Genomic DNA, 18,197 nt, shown 5'->3' with positions numbered 1-18,197 from the left:
AAACTCCATCAAAGCTTGGTGCAATCAATTGAGAATTTTGGATATTCAAGCATTATTGGAAGTTCCAAGATGAATATAAGCACAAACTCCTTGATTAGAGCTCTCCATAAGTCCAACTTAAGGACAATAAATAAAAGTGCTAGGTGGGAGACACCCCACTATGGTAACATTGCTCTAACTTCTCTCTTTTTGTTTATATTTTGACTTAGTTGCTTTTTGTTATGATTGGTTAACTTAGGAGTAGTCTAATCTTTGAGTTAGATAGGTTATTTACATATGGGTCATGAAATTTTGAATGTTTGTATGTTCGGGTTGAAATTTTGGTTGAGCTAAGGTTGAGCACCTTAGAATTTGAGAAAATTTTTTTGAAAAAAACAGGGAATCGTGCGTGCACACACCTTTGTACGTACGCACGCAATCTCTATATTTCGCTTCCTCTGCGTGCGCACCGACTTGTGCGTGCACACACTAGCTTGTGCGTCCTCTATTCAGAGCGCTCGCACGACTTGTGCGTGGGCGCTCCCCTGTTTTTCTTGCGCCTTGTGCGTACGCACCCGTTTGTGCGTACGCAGACGAACCTCTTTTCGTGCACTCTGTGCGAGCGCACAGCCCTATGCATCTACACACCAGCTTACACTCCCTCTATTGGGAGCGCTGGCACACCCTGTGTGTATAAACCCCCTGCTACTTTTTGCTTCCGTGCGTGCGCATGGGCCTGTGTGCGCACGCACACATGATCCTTTCCCAAGTAAAAAAAAAAAGAGTCATGTGCGTGCGCATACTTCATGATTCCCTCTCTGTTCAGAGCGTTCGCACTCTCTTGTGCGATCGCACAGCTTCCATTTTTCACCTAGTGTACGTACGCACACCTCTATGTGCGTACACACAAGTGCTGTTTTGGGCAAAAAAAAGGAAAAAAATTGATTAATCTTCCAATTATGCCCTAACGCACTTCCACCCCCTCCACCCCTCTTTTTCTCTTATTTTTCTACTTGTTTTACTTAGTTTTCATTGCATTTCATTTTCATTTTAGTCATCATATTAGATTTGGTTTATTTTCTTATTAATTAAATAAGTTACAAGTGTTTGTTTGATGTTGATTGGGTTGCTTCTTGATTGAATTTCATCAATGCACTTATACTTTGCCTTAAATTACTTGCACTTAATTGGATTTGCACATTTACATTTTATTTCATTTTAAGTGAAAATTTTATAAGTGCACATTGAATCAAGTGAATTGATTTGAAATTACTTGTTCATCATGATTTTCATATCAAATTCATCACATGACCGGTACTTATTTCTTGTTAATGCTTTGCATTTGTTTGAGGGACTTGACTTGATTCTTATCAAGCTTGTCACTTTTTGCAACAAGTATCTTTATCATGTGACTATTTCATTATGTTTCAAGATGAATAAGTAGTTTTCCTTTCATAATTGAATTGGTTATTATCGACTGTGCCATTTTCCATTCATCTTGCGCCTTCACTTGCACAATTTCAATAACCAATATCTTATATATTCAATTCACTTTAGTTGTGGTTACCTAGGTTGGTATATGCCTTTACTCCTGCTTATGCTTTACTTGCAACCTAGGCTACTTGATTGAGGAACATGCTATTTCTTCTAAGTGTGTGGTTACCTTTTTAACTAACCAATGTGTTATGTTCTAAACCGTGCACTCTTAGAATACAATCATTATCTTCTATCATACCACACTCATATGAACTCTTTCTCAAGTGTTATTTATTTGTTTATACAGCAACCCGGAGCCCTGATGCCCACCAGCTGAAGGTGGAGCCTTATAGTTCTTCACCCTGGATTATGTGCATACACGGAGGACCGTGCAACGTTTAAGTATGGGGGAGGATCCACAATTTTGGGGCTGTAAATTTTCTCTTCCTAAACACTTTGCATCATTTTCTTATTTCGATAGCTATGTTTTTTTGAATTTTCTTTAGTATTTCATTACATTGCACTTTGCTTAGTTGCTCGTATATATCTTAGCTTGCTTGTAGTTTTATGGTAGTAAATATTTGCATTTGCATTTGCATGGTAAAGTAAATAAGTTTGGTAAAACAACAAAGAATTTTGAGCAGGATGTGAGGGATGTTCAGGAGGACCTCAAAAGCTTGATTGGAAGTATCCAACTGCTTCCCTCGAAGGAATACCGTCTCCATTTTCCAAGCCAAAAGATTAGCATAGAACACCCGCACCATAGATTTATTGATTTTCATGGGGTCTTGTTCAAGAAACCCCACTGAAAGGAGGCAGTTTTGTCATGGATGACAGCCGCATACTTTTCTGGAATATTGAGCTTTCACTCCCAATGGCGTGTTTCTCAAGCTTTCCAAACTGAATGTCAGCTTTTTTATTTGTAAAGGTGTTCGGTGTGTCGATCTGGTGATCTGAGGAACATAAAAGAATGTCTCTAGGACCCACTGGGGTTGTAGCCGGCTCCTTTCTCATCCTGAAAAGGAACAAAAGAATAGAATTCAAGATCACAAGATAAGTGACATAAGAAGACAAATGAGGAAGCAACAGTAATATAAACAAATATCAAACACTTATTGAGGAAGATTGCATAAGAGTGTGGTTTAACAAAAGACAATATATGTATTCTAAATGTGCGTGCAATTAGAACACACACTAGCTAGTTGAAATGGCGACCACACAAGCAGAAATTTAAAGCCCAAATTTCTTAATTAATTGGATTAAGTTGCGATTCATATGAGGAGAAAAAATTGAAGTGTAAGCAAGCTTAAGAAAAGACAACATAAGAGGAATTGAATTTCTTGAGAAAATTGGTATTGAAGTTGTGCCAATAAATGTGCAAGGCTATATAAGGTAGCATAACAACAATAACCAAGTCAAACAAGGAAAAGACTATTTATTCATCTAAACAATAAATTAATCACACTAGCAAAGAACTTGAGTTGAAGCAAAATGAGTTTGATTAAAACATCAAAGGATAAGCACTTTGTTATGTGATTATAATGATTTGAAATTCATGATGAACAACAAGTCAATTCAATTCATTTAAGCCCAATGCATTTATAAAAAATTTACCCATTATGTAATAAAGTATGAGTGTTCAACTATATGGGCGTTTGCAAGTTCAACCAAGTGAGAAATGCATTGCCAAATTCAAGTTCAATCATCATCAAAATTTCTTCAAAATTGCACAATTCACTAAAAATTGCCAAATAAGAATAGAGTCTACGACGTATGATGGCCATAGCATATGAATCAAACACAGAGTTCACTCAGGTAATTCATCAAATAGTTGGTGTGCAATGTGCATATTCAATAATTTTGAGCCAATTTCAAGCAACAGCAACCCAGAAGTCAAGCAGCAAATTAAATAATTGCACCCAAAGAATAATCAATTAACCAAAATAATCCTAATATAATTAACTAAAATTAAAATAAAAAATTGACATTAACTAAGGAAAGGAATAGAACAGGGAAACATAAGAACCTGAGTACTGAAGAAATAAAAAATAGAGGGGAAGGAGAGTGTGGCAACGGTGCTGGTGGTTGCCACTGAGAGGCTTGCGATGGCTGTGCTTTGCTGGAGCTGGGCACAAGCTAACCTGGCACAGGGGTGAGGCTAAGCTTGGAAAAGAAGAAGAAAGAAAGGGAAAAGGAGGAAGGAAGAGAAAGAGGGAGGTGGCGTGGTGGTGCGGGCGCCAGTGGCGGTGCGTCGCCGGAAGAGATGGTGGAAAGGGTGGGGTGTGGTGTGGTTCTCTTAGAAGTGAGGAAGAAGAAAAATAGGGATGAGGGTGCAAGGCACAATAGGGTTCGTGTTTGAATTCACACCTAATTCAATAAGTGTACGTACGCACACAGGTCCGTGCGTGAGCACACAGGGGTGAAAGCGCAGAGTGTGCGGGCGCACATGCATGTGCGCACGCACTCGGCAGGAGGTGTGAAAATGATGTTGCACACGCACAGCTAGGTGTGTGCGCACACTTAGGGTTTTTTTTTAAGACGAAAAAAGGGTCCTGTGTGCATGCGCACAGAGGTGAAAATGCAGGGTGTGCGGACGCACAAATACGTGAGCACGCACCCTGCAGGGAGCCTGAAAACGAGTTAAAGTACGCAGCCATGTGTGCGTATGCAAAGATTACTAGAATTGGGACAAGAGGACGTACGCACAATGCTCTGTTTCTCAAAAAACTTCCTAAGTTCTAAGGCACCAAACATGACATCCAACAAAGGTTTTCAACCTCAAAACATGCAGCACTTCACAAACACATGATCCATATTCAAATTCAATCCAACTAAGCTCAAAATTAAACCAAAACTAAGCTAGCTAAAAGAAGCAAAACTCAATAAACCAAAACTATAAACAAGGAGAGGGTTAGAAAGATGTTACCATGGTGGGGTGTCTCTCACCTAGCACTTTGGTTTAACATCCTTAAGTTGGACGATTCAATGAAGAATTTGCTATGGTGGCTTGTGCTTGAATTCTTCCTTAAATCCCACCAATTCTTGCAATTCCAATGGCCTCTGGGATCCCTAACGTTGTTTGTCGTCACCCTTCCTTGCTGATTTCAAGATTCTAATTGGGGTGACCAAACTCTTGAATTCTCATCAAGGCTCCAAATTCTCCTTTGACGTCCATTCAATTGTACCTTGCACCACCCTTGGGACTCAAGCCTTGAAGTTTCAACCCTTGTTATCCTTAATCACCATGCACCTCACATTGATCTCTTTCTTACTTAGCACTCCACAAAGGACTCTAAGTTGACCATTTGTCTCCAACAAAGTATATTTATGTGGGTTAATAAAGTTAAACGATGAGATTGTTACCCACTTAAGTAATGTGTCAGATGGTTGCTTAGGAAGAGAGACTTCCAATAGCCTTATAATTTTTACTCCCTTGAGAATTATGAAAACTACCGCAGGAGAAGGAGATCTATTAGGCCTGGCAAATGTGATCAGAGTGATGGTAGTGACAGTGGTGATAGCGGTGGTGCCGCCACCGGAGCTATTGAGACTACTTGCATTGCTTGAGTAGGAAAAAGCAGCTGGAGCACGAAGAGCAGCAAACTGGAAGTCAAGATCATCGTTGCCCTCGCCATCGTTGTCGACAGCGGTTGCCTGAGACGGCATCACCCGAGCCAGACTCTATGCGTCGGCTTTGGCTGCCACGTTCTACGTGCGCTTGACGGTGGACATTCTGGTGGAAGACGGACCTAGCCACGACTGAGGATGTGCTAGAGACATCGCCAGTGACGATCAGCCAGTGCTACTGGAACCACCACTCCAATGCTAACTGTATACCGGACTAGCGGTTCTCCTCCAATCCATTAGTTGAAGCTATGTATAGTAGAAGAGTAGGGAGCTAGATTTTCTTGGCGGAGGATTTTCTCGAGAAAATCGAAGGAAAAGTCTTGTTTGTTTCTGGTTTGAGTCGTGCGCGGGTAGTGTAAGCATAAACGACGCTATTTCTTTCTGAAACAGTTCGTGGGAGAGAAAAGAAAGAGAATAAGTGCGTGTCTCTTTTTTCTTTCTTCAAAGAGAGTCAGAGCGGTTCGTTTCTTTGTTTTTATCTTCAAGCGTTGACAGAGAGAGGTTTATCACTTTTGCGGCATGCAAAATGGTGTCGTCTAAGGTAACGACGCTGACAGGACCTTAGGAGACGGCGGCGAGATGCAGAAGACGGTGGCAAAGAAGACGACAATGGTGCTTAGAGATGTCAATGGTATCTGATTGGAGAAGATGAGAATGGTGGGGTGAATTAGGGTTAGTGAAGTAATTAAGATAATATTTTTTTAATTTAGCGACCGCTTTTGTGACTGATTAACTTATAAAATCGGTTGCTAATTTAAAAATTAGTAATCAATTTAGTGACTATAATTTTAGAGATCGAATTAGCAACCACCCACGTTATTCTATTTACCTATAGATCAGTTGTAAAATCGATCGCTAAATTAAAAAATAGTGACTAATTTTGTGACCAAGAGTTTCCAGCATATTCCTTCCTTTATGTTGGTTGATAAATCGGTCGCTAAATTAAAAAATAGTGACCGATTTTAGCGACCATTTATATTCTAGTTGTATAAAACTAATTGGTCGCTAATTCAATAGCTATTAGTGACTGATTATGTTAGTCATTGAAATCAGTCACTAACTTAACAATTAGCAACCGATTTAGCAATCAGTTATTTAGCGACTGAATTAGAGACCAAATAGTTGTTCACCTTATTTCACTATCAGATGCAAAATCGGTGGCTAAAATAAAAAATAACGACCACTTTTGTTACCAATAGTCGCAAAGACATTTCTCTCCGTTTCGATTGCTAAATCGGTCGCTAAATGAAAAAATAGCGACCGATTTTAGTGACCAACTTTATTTTGAGTCTATTAAAGCCTTATCGGTCACTAATTCGGTTACTATTAGTGACCAATTTAGCGACCAATATTTGTTTTGTCCTAGAAATTCCATATCGGTCACTGTTAGCAACTAATTTTTTCGATCGCTATTCCGGTACTTTTTTGTAGTGTTACTTAGTGATCAATTTAATTCCTAATCTATTTCTTTTAATTTAGTAATCTAATAATATATTTATCCTATACTTTTAAATATTAATGGCTAACTGATAGGCAAAAATAATAAATTTTAAAGGCATCTCTAATGTTTAGTTTTAATTTCTTTTTATTTTGGATCCCACATAATATCATATAAGTATTTGTGGGGCTATATATCACAAAAATTAATTTAAAATTTAATGTAAAATTTGCCACTCCAATACTTAGTTTCATTTTAATTTAACAATGTTACATAACAAGGTTACAATGTTTCTTTAATAGATTTAATGGATATACAAATAATAGTATTTTACCAATCTTTTTTTAAAATGATACGGTATCTTCTTATTGATATACCAGTATCATTTGAAAGATTGTATTCAATGCAAGTTTTAATTTTAAATTAGTTTAATTACTGTAAAAATCATAACTGATACAAAAAAATTCCACTGAAGTTGCTCTAATGGTTGATGCCTAGGCATCTTTAGTTGTTTTTAGATTCTTTTTTGAAAATTTTTCTTAGGTTTAAATCAAAGTTCTTACGATTTTAGTAAAGTTTTGATGATTAATTATATGTTTTGAGTTGTTTTAGAATGATTGCATTTTCAGGACATATTTAAGTAAATCAAGATAAAATTTATAAGAAAACACAAGTGCATTTTCAGGGAAGAAACACAAGGCTGGCGCCAAGCTTCAAGAGGCCAAGCCCAGTGCCAACAAAGAGGAGCCCAGTGCCCTTGCCTCCAAGCCCAGCGTCCAAACGGGCGCCCAACTTCCTTGCTCCAGAGCCCAGATCCTTCGTGCCTGGGAGGACCCAAAATGGGCTAGCACCCAACTCCCTGAGCGCCACCCAACTCCAAATAGTGGGCGCCCAGTGCCCAATCCTGGATGCAGCTTTTGATGTGAATTTCCAACTCCCTATGGTCTAGAATTTCTCAAAGCCCAGAGCCAAGATCATAGTCCACTCCCAAAAAACTCTAAATTCAACCGAAGATTCAATATTTAAATGATTATTTAGCATTAATTTCTTAAGATTTGGTTGTTAGAATTTAATTTAGATTAGATTTTAATTGTTTTGAATTTGAATAAGTTGTTATCTTATTCTTTGGAGATAAGAAGATAAGATTAGTTTTTGAATTTCAATAGTTACGAAGCTAGAATATAAATAAGTGAACAAGGTTCACAAAAAGGGATAATCGACGGATCATCCCTCACTAACTATATCTATCCCACACCTCATTAGTTTTAGGTTGTTTTCTTTTCTACCATGAGTAACTAAACCTTCTCTTGTTAAAAGTTAGGAGCTTTGTTTGATTTTATGAATTATTAATGTAAGTGTTTTCTTTATTTTGATTCATATTTTTTTACTTTTTCAAGATTGAGTCTTCGTTCCTCATCTTTAATGGTTAGAAGTATTAGAAAATATTCTAATTCTATCTTGGATTCTGTTATTACTTGAAAAATTTAATATCAGAATTAGCTTGAAACTCTTTCTCATGATTTTCAACTTGACTAGGAATAGTATTTTAAAAGATGTGTGGCTTTAAATTGAAACCGTGCTTAACCTCTTCTTTTAATTAGCTTGATTCATATTTTTTTACTTTTTTAAGATTGAGTCTCGTTCATCATCTTTAATGGTTAGAAGTATTAGAAAATATTCTAATTCTATCTTGGATTTTGTTATTACTTTGGAAAATTTAATTTCAGAATTAGCTTGAAACTCTTTCTCATGATTTTCAACTTGACTAGGAATAGTATTTTAAAAGTTGTGTGACTTTTTGAAATTGTGCTTAACCTCTTCTTTTAATTAGTTGACAAAGGAATTAGCGATTAATTAAGTTAAGAGAAATTAAATTTTATGAAATTAGAATTTAATTATAAATGATTTTCTGTAAAAATATTTGTGCATGAGACAAAGTAAGAAAGCATAAGCATTACTTTTCTAAGAGTTAAATATCTCCAAAACTTTTAACATCTCACTCATTAATTATTTTTTTAAATCCATAAACTTTCTCTCATTTAACTTCAACACACTTTTTTATTGTTTTTTGCTTCTATTTCAAGATTTACAATCTTCTTGCCAATGTTTGATTAATCTAATTAGAGATTCAATTATACATTACTTAATTCAATCTGTTAATTCTCGTGAAAATACTATCTATTCATCATGGTATTACTTTGAGCGATTTAGCATACTTGCCAATATCCGAGCGTATCAATTTTGGCTCATCAATGATTCTCTAACATACTTCTTTATTAAATTCATAAGTATTAAAAAACACATTATTTTAGTAGATAATAAAATATTCTATTTAAATAAAACACATCTAGCCATAAAATAAAATTAAATAAAGAAAAATAAAAAAATCAAGTTTTTCATATGATATATGCATGCTATGACGGTATAAATTTATGATACTCATCTCAATAAAAAAGATAAATAATACTTTAAAAAAAATAAAAATCACCATAATATTTAATTTATTTTAATTTTATTTTTAACATTTTAAATAAATTTAACAGAGGCATTAGAATAAGTTCAGATAAAGTAAATTCATTGTGATGGAGTGGTTGTAGGTTAAGGTTAAAGTCTTATTGGGATGCCAATGAGGTTTTAGGGTGCGTCGTGCGCGGGCGCATACAGAGAGAGAAAGATCGAGAGAGAGAGAGAGAGAGTATCATGATGATGATAATAATGATTTGTGTCTCTAAGAATAGAAACAATTGATCACGTATTGATTGTTAAAAGATTAATTATCTCTAATAAAAATAGAATTAACATTTATTTACAATGTCAAAGGTGACCTTAAAATAAATTGAATGTTAAAAATATTTTTAAAATTATAAAAATTAAAAATATACTTTATTCCAACATAAAAAATAAGAAACGTGAAACGATAAAATGTAAAATAAGAAATATGAGAAAATAAAAAATATATTTTATTGAATATAATCACAGACATGATACACTAGTTTCTATTTTTTTTTTCAAATAATTGACTATTTTATTCTATAATATTTGTTTATTAGTTGGTCTCTAGAGTTAGGAATTATGAAATATATCAGCTTTTATTTAAGCTTATAAAAAACATTTTAGCTTTGGATTTTTTTAAATAAATATTTTAAATATTTTATTTATTGATATAGATAATAATTTAGACATAATTTATATTTTTGTATCATATTATTTATCTCGTTTACAGTAAAACGAAATAAATATGATTATATCTCGTTTATTGTTGTTTACACCATAAACGAGATAAAACATAAATTTTAAACAAATAAAATAGGTGTAACCGTGATACGTGAAAAATAACGTATATCTCGTTTAGCAGTAAACGAGATATAAATATTTGTACATATAAAAATATAATTTTTATTCATAATCAGTAAACGAGATAAGAATCTTTGTATACATAAAAATATGATTTTTGTAAACAATAAAAAGTATTAGCAATTTGATTTGGATTGATTTAAAAAGTAAAAATCGATATATATATATATATATATATATATATATATATATATATATATTATTATATTATTACTATTTAGATCAACTTTAATTAATTTATATCTCATCTAAATTTAAATTTTAAATTAATAATTTTGTCATGTTTATTTGTACTTTAAATGCACGATTTTAAATAATGAGCGAGAATAATGTCCTAATATAAAGATTCGTAACTTTTTTTTTAATTTTTATTTAAAATATTATTTTTTAAAAAAATTAACACATTTGAATTAATACTAGAAAACAGTATATAAAAAATTTTAAAATTTTGCTATATATAGATAAATTTTAAAAATTCAACAACCGGTAAATAAATATTAAAAGCATCCAACTAAAAGATTTTAATACCATACCATAAATTACATTTTAAAAAATTTAAAGTTTTAAATAGAAACATTCGACTAGTTTTACTCTATCTTATTTCACCTATCCGATCATCATACTTGGTTAAAAACATGAAAGAAAGAAGAAGAGAAGAGAAGAAAAGAGAAAAGGAGATCAGTCTCTTGTTCCTTGTTTCTACACAAGACATGCACACTATTAAATATTTTTTATTTAATTTTAATTACAAATTAATCTTTTATATATTATTTAATTATAAAATCTAACTTCTATTTTATAAATTATTGTTTTATTATTTATTTATCATATTTATTAACAATTAGAAATAAAAATAATAACGAAATAAATCTTCTATAAATTGTGACCTCCATAAATATTTTGGTAATATGAATCAATGAATGTTTTATCCCTTGATCCGTTGCATCCATAAAAGCTATGAAAATCGTGTTTGTTGGTAATTCCATCGATTAGAACTACAACTAATACAGTCAATTTTGCACGACAACATGGGTTTTTTCAAAATTCAATCGATTGGAAGTGTAACACAATCGATTGAATTTCGCACGGCAATATGAGTTTTTCAAAGTCAATCAATTGAAAGTGTTACCCAATCGATTGATTTGCGCTATACAATATGAGTTTTTCTTATCAATCGATTGAACCAAAAGTAATTTCAAGGATCATCTAACAAGACAGAAAATATGCTGATTTCAACATTGAGTTACCTATACTGTCTAAAAAGAATTGGCAAAACCAAATTATAGAGACATAGAAAAATCTTAGCAATGTGGTCTAGGTATTCATTTGCTCCATGGATAAATTGTGTACCACCTCCTAGAAATTTGAATTTGTCTTTGTTTCGATCGGAAAATTCAATTTTGGCCACGTTTATCTTCTGCAAAATGATTGTGAGGAATATTACATTTTTTCAAAATTCAATCGATTGTTTCAATGGATTGGAAGTGTTACACATTCAATTAAATTTTTTCTTGCGCTATATGTTACGCCATTATAAATTTTCCTTATCAACATACATAACACTCACGTTAAAATTTTATGGTTTAGATATATGTTCCCATTGAAGAAGATAACCGTTGGTATCTAATGATAATTTTCATTGACGATCGCACAATCTATCACTTGGACACCTATTTTGATGATGACAAAATTTTTCATCATACTAGTAAGTCTAACAAAACTTCTTTTAAGTTTGGTTTTGTTTTATCGATTTTTAGCAAAATCAAAAGTGGTTCGATATCTAGTGATCTGAGAGCGAAAATTACTCTTCTGTAAGTACCAATTTTTTAAAGTGCATTAAAATCCATACCTTTGACAATGACGAAGAAGAAGGAACTAAACTTTGCAGAAATTTGAAATGAACAATAAAACTTAAATGACTTGAATAAAAGGAAAATCAAATTACAGAATGAAAAAGTTTTTAGAAAAGTAAAGGACAAATTAAAAGGTACAGACTGAAAAGGGTAAAAGTTGCTGAATTTAAAAGAAACGAAATGATATTGCAAAGAAGATAAATTGCATAGAAAGAAAGTTACTAGAATTTAAATGAAAAGTAAAGACATGGAAGGAACCCTTCAAAGAAAAAGACTCTTGACTGGTTGGGAATGTGAGTCAGTGTGAGTTTTTCTCTGAAAAGATTCCAACCCTTTTTCTTCGATCTTTCACCTGTTTATAGAAATCTTCGACCAATCAGTTTCAAATGTAACTCTCACATGCATTGATCTTTGAGTAATTGTTCCCGCTCTTTTGTACAACGTGGGTAATTGCCACTAATCAACTCCACTTGTTCTTCTTCTTTGATCATGCTCCTCGATTAAATCCTACCTCTTTTTCTCGATGGATCCTTTTTGCAATAATTATTACATTCTTTGAAAGAATGTTTATCGAAACTTGACCTCGACACTGCTGACCTCTTCTTCGACACAGCTGACCACCGTCGAGTCTGCCTTTTCGACTTCCACATTTGTGTTAATCGATCAATAGAGAGTACCTAGCAGAGTACATAATTGGTTTCAATCCAATGTTAATTCTAACATGTATTTGAAAGATGATCGAAATACTTTTTGACACTTTGCAATAATTGAAGTCGACAAGCACTTGGCAACAATCGAAGTCTAAATTTGTCGAACATTGGCTTATTAAAGAGTTCAATAATATATTTGTCAAAAATATTATTTTTTGATATAACAAACGCCCCCTAAGTATTTATTTTTTGACTAGAAGGAAGAAAATATAAATACTTAATATTATTCAATATTTTCGACGATAGTACCAATCATTTCTTTGGCTTCTTCCTCAACATATTCCTCATCGACATAGTTAAATCTTTTTTTTAGGAATGAAGTTTCAACTATTTTGCCTTTTCTTTCAATCAGTTTTCCTTTTTAGAATTGTTTCATCATTTGGTAGAAAGACAATTCAATTTAAAGAAGAAAATTTTGCCCCTCATCTGTCGAGGCAGGAGAAACACCAGTATTAACTCGATACAATTGTCGACCACCTTGGTTATCACCAATTTGATCTCGAAAATGGTATTTCTACCACAGCCTCAACCAAAATAACTACATCGAGCCTGTTGCTATTGATATTTTCTCATTTTCTCAATTACCAAATTCTTGCCAATTCTTAATCCATCCAACCCCAATAGCCTAACATCGACGAAACGAAGGTGAATAATTATCCTGTAGACTTTAAAAAGATTGAGCCTCTGGATGTCTACCTTATTCTTCTTTGTCGACATTGGTCTTTGATGGCTTGATCAATTCGAAACTGACCCCAAATAATATTTGATCAACTTCATATATTGTACAAATTTTCACAAATATTTTCACATAGTGCATGACAAGATATTAGTTAAGCATTATGTCATTCTTGAAGAGACAAGGATAATAAAATGGATAAATATAATTCCACATTTCAACTATGCTTTCCTATTCTTTTTTTTCAGCTTATCGAAGAAAAATGATCTTTGATATTGGAAATTCTCCCAAGTATTTGTTTTTGATATCTTGCGGCAAAGTAGATGTTTGTCAAATTATTTAGTGTTCGACATTTTGTTGAATATTTTCAGCCGTACTCATTTTCGATACCTCATTGAATTTTTATTTGATCAACTTTATAGAGTTTCAAAGTTGCATAAAAATTTGATCAACTTCACAACTGCCAAGAACTGCTTCTCGAGAACTTCTCTTTTGTTTTTAATAGACATACTTGTACATACTTTGATAGAGTACGTAACTCATTTCAACGGGTTCCAATATGTACAAGCGAAAATACTTATCATCATTAAATACTGTTTTCGACAAACTCATATTCAACCATTTCTCTTTCTTTCTTCTTTTCTTCTTTTATTTTTTCAACTTATCGAACTCTCTCCGCCAAATGGGCTAAATCAGGAATGTGCACATTGAGTAACATTTGACGTATATAAAAGACAAGACTTTTGATGGCTATTTTGACGATCTCACTTTCAGGGATCCACACATAACAATCGATTGTGAGCATTTTTTAATTGAATTATATAGTCATCTACTGATTCTCCATCGTCTCATTTTATTGCAAGCAAATCTGTCAATGAGACATTCAACTCTGCCCTATAAAATTGAGCATGAAAAGCATTTTTCAATTGTGTCCACGATAAAATCGAACTAGGTCTTAGATTTAAAAACCAAATGAAAAGCATTTTTTATTAATGAAGAAGGAAAAAAATTCATTCTCAGGTTTCATTATTTGCCAAATTTTCTAATTTGACCATATAGCGAGCTATATGCTTGATAGTTGACTCTCCAGCCTCACCTGCAAATTTTGTAATTATTTTGAGATTTTTTACACCCCTTGTCACGTCTGTCATTTGCACTGAAGCAGGGAAAGCAGAAACAAAATATGGTCAATGCATGAGACCTACGTTGATACCCATTCTATTGAGGACATCCTCGACAATCCTCGTCACCTGGTAATGATATCCACACTGTGTGAAGTCTTTTCAAAACTTCATCATCATTTTGATCTCATCAAACGAGATAAGGGATATTTTCTTCCCTTTTAGGATTGTTAAATACATTCTCCTCATTATATCCTATGTTCTCCTGGTCTACTACCAAATCTTGGAAAATAGGCTGCCCCTCATCATAATCGACAATTCGGATAATTCTCTCAAGTTATTTAACCAATCAATCATATTTTAACTCATTGTCAGCCAGGATAGGATTCAGAATAGTGGTCATCTGGTGAGTCAATAGGTTGACTAAACTATGATGGCTTTCATCAATATATTGTCGAAACTCAGCCATCGATCCTGAATTATTCGATGAAGAGCCCACTTGGTAATCTCGACTAACGTCAGGATATGAAAAAAAGGAAAGTTAGAAACCGTAACGAGCACATTTTAAAATCTGACTGAAAATGTGTAACTGTCCAAAGGAGGCATATAGCCAGAAGGAAGGCCAAATGGAAGCCAACCTATGGTTATTTGCGATTGATTTTGCATTGGGGTGATCCTAGGGCGTGGATTTTGCCTACTACCACCAGCACTTGCACCAATAACTGCAACATTCTCCCTAGAAATATTCTGCATGTAGAATCAAATTTGCAGAAGTTTGTGTATCAGTTATTGGGGTATTATTACTTGTTTTTGCATTACCATTTGAAACTTCTTTAGACATGGTAACAATTTTACCACTTCTTAATCGCATGTACCAAATATCAACACTGCATGCACAATGCAACAGTGGAAAATAAAAAATTTTGACACAATAAAATTTTAAAACTGTCCTATTGGGCATTTCAATTTGTTTTATCGATTTTTAGCAAATTGAAAGTGGTTCGATATTTAGTGGTTTGGGAGCGAAACCTACTCCTCTTTGTGAGTACCAGTTTTCTAAAGTGCATCAAACGACCTTTTTGATAGAACAAAATAAAAAAAAATCTGAAAGATAAACAAAATAAACTTTGAAAATAAATTGACTGAAATTGAAAGAAATTACATTAAATTTAAAGAAAGCAGTAAACTGTCTTCGACAAAGTCGAATGACTTTTGAAATCAAAAAGTAAAATACTGAAATGTGAAATTAAACAAGAAAGATAAAATACTGCTGCTTGAAAGATAAATTTGCAGAGAAAATAAATATTACAGAAAATGTAAATGAAATTTAAAAAACGTAGAAGGAACCCTATAAAAAAATGACTCGAATGTATACTCAAAATGTCGCTGGGAATTTATGTGAAAAGTAAAGACATGGAAAGAACCCTTAAAAAAAAAAAACTCTTGACTGACTCAGAAAGTCGCTGGGAATGTGAGTGAGTGTGAGTGTTTTCTTTGAAAAGATTCCAACCCTTTTTCTTCGATCTTTCACCTATTTATAGAAATCTTTGATCAATCAGTTTCAAATGTAACTCCCACGTGCATTGATCTTTCAGTAACCATTCCTGCTCTTTTGTACAACGTGGGTAACTGCCACTAACCAACTCCACTTGTTCTTCTTTTTCGATCATGCTCCTCGATTGAATTTTACCTCTTTTCCTCAATGAATCCTTTTTCCAATAAATATTACATTCTTCGAAAGAATGTTTATCGAAACTTGACCCCGATACTGCTGACCTCTTCTTGGACACAATTAACCTCTGTCGAATCTACCTCTTTGACTTTCACATTTGCGTTAATCAATTAATAGAGAGTACCAAACATAGTACGTAATTGGTTCTAATCTAAAGTTAATTCTAACATGTATTTGGAAGTTGATCGAAATATTTTTTGGTACTTGGCAATGATAGAAGTCGACAACTACTTGGCATTGATCGAAGTTTAAACTTGTCGACCATTGGCTTGTCAAAGAGTTTAATAATATCTTTGTCGAAAATATTATTTTTTGATATAACAAGTTTATTTGCTGACATTTTGTTTTTAGTCTTTAACTACTTAATTGAAAATAGGCAAAGGAGTAAATCATAATGGCGTAATCTAGAGTGCAGTGCAAAATTTGATCGATTGTGTAACACTTTCAATTGATTAAATTTAAAAAGAAATCCATATTGCTGTGCAAAATTCAATCGATTGATAAAAAAAACTCATATCGTATAGCGCAATTTAATTGATTAGGTAATACTTTCAATCGATTGAATTTTGAAAAATTCATATTGCTGTGTAAAATTTAATCGATTGTGTTACACTTCCAATCGATTGAATTTTAGAAAAATCCACATTGTCGTGCGAAATTCACTCAATTGGTTGTACTTCTATTGATTGAATTACCAACAAACACGATTTTTTTAATTTTTATGGATATAATGAATCAAGGAATAAAAAAACTTATTAATTTGTATTGTTAAAATATTTATAGAGATCAATGAAAGATCTATTTCGTTATTGTTTTTATTTTTAATTGTTAATAAACATGATAGATGAATATTTTTTAAAAAAATATATTTTATTATTCGAATGCTTTGCCTTGATTCTTCTGTCTGACCCCTACTCATTCTTATTTTGTTGCCTTACACTTGGATCTTTGGTTTTGTCTTCATATCTTATTCTTCCTCAAAATAAATGAAAGCAATCAATCTCTCTCCCTCTCATCATCAAAGTACTACTGTCCTAAGAATCCTATGCTTTATTTCCAGAGGAGGATAGATTTTGCTGTTTCTCAAGAGAGAGTACATTGAATTATTTTTTGGTTAGTAAATATCAGTTATTTTTTTATTTTAAAAATGATATTTTTTTGAATAATTTAAAATTTATAATTTATAATTTAATATTTAAACTAAAGATTTATAATTTAAATTTAAAATTTAAAATAAATAAACAAATTTTTTTAAAATAAAATAATATTAATTAAAAAAAGTTGACTTGTTAGTATTATTTATTTCTTAATTGATAATGTCCTTTTTTGTCATATATTATTTATAAATTATTATGAATGAGAAATATTATGAAAAGATAATAAAATAAAAATAATTTAAAAAATGATATCATCAATTTTATTAGAAATAACAAAATTATTCTGGTTTAATTTCCACTTCTTTTAATTTCTATTTCAATCTAGTTTTTAATATATTTTTTCCAATATGATTTAACATTATTAGGTAATATGTATAATAAAATCTGCATCTCTTCAACTGATTAATAGTTTCTGGACACGTGAAAAACGGAAAAAAAAAAAAAAAGGAGAGAGAGATATAACTCAACAATAGTAGGATAAATAATTTCTTTCAATGCAATGCATGTTTAATTAATGGTAATTCTAATGATACTGGCAGGGTTATGATTATTGGACCATATAATTCATCATTTATATCGCACAAAAAAAATCCTACCATGGAAACTTCACATCTACTTTAATACATGAACCACTAAGTTAAACTTTAATTTCCAATAAGACAATAATTGACTTTCTCTTTTTCTATTTTCTTTAAAAAAAATTACGCCAAGCTAGTGCCATCAGCCCATGATAAAAGCTTTACAACAATATATAGCTTGAATTGAGAACCATAATTCCACTGATGCAGTCAACTCTAGTGGTGCGAACTAAGCAATATTATTAGAATTTTACTAACAAGTAGTGCTGTAAGCACATTAGATAGTATTAAATATAGAAAGATTTTTTAGAATTTAAAAATTAAAATTTTTAATGTTTTTATTGTATATTTATTAAAGAAAATTTTTTTAAAATTTTTTATTCAAAATTAACTTAATAAGTGTTCTAAAGAGTATTCATTAGTAAGACTCACATTACTATATTACTATTGTCTTGAACGAAAATGTTCACACCATTATTATTATTATTATTATTAT

The sequence above is a fragment of the Arachis stenosperma genome, chromosome 10 (assembly GCF_014773155.1).
Source record: "Arachis stenosperma cultivar V10309 chromosome 10, arast.V10309.gnm1.PFL2, whole genome shotgun sequence".
NCBI classification, from domain to species: domain Eukaryota; kingdom Viridiplantae; phylum Streptophyta; class Magnoliopsida; order Fabales; family Fabaceae; genus Arachis; species Arachis stenosperma.
The sequence above is the reverse complement of the archived record's forward strand: the minus strand, read 5'-3'. Positions refer to the sequence as shown.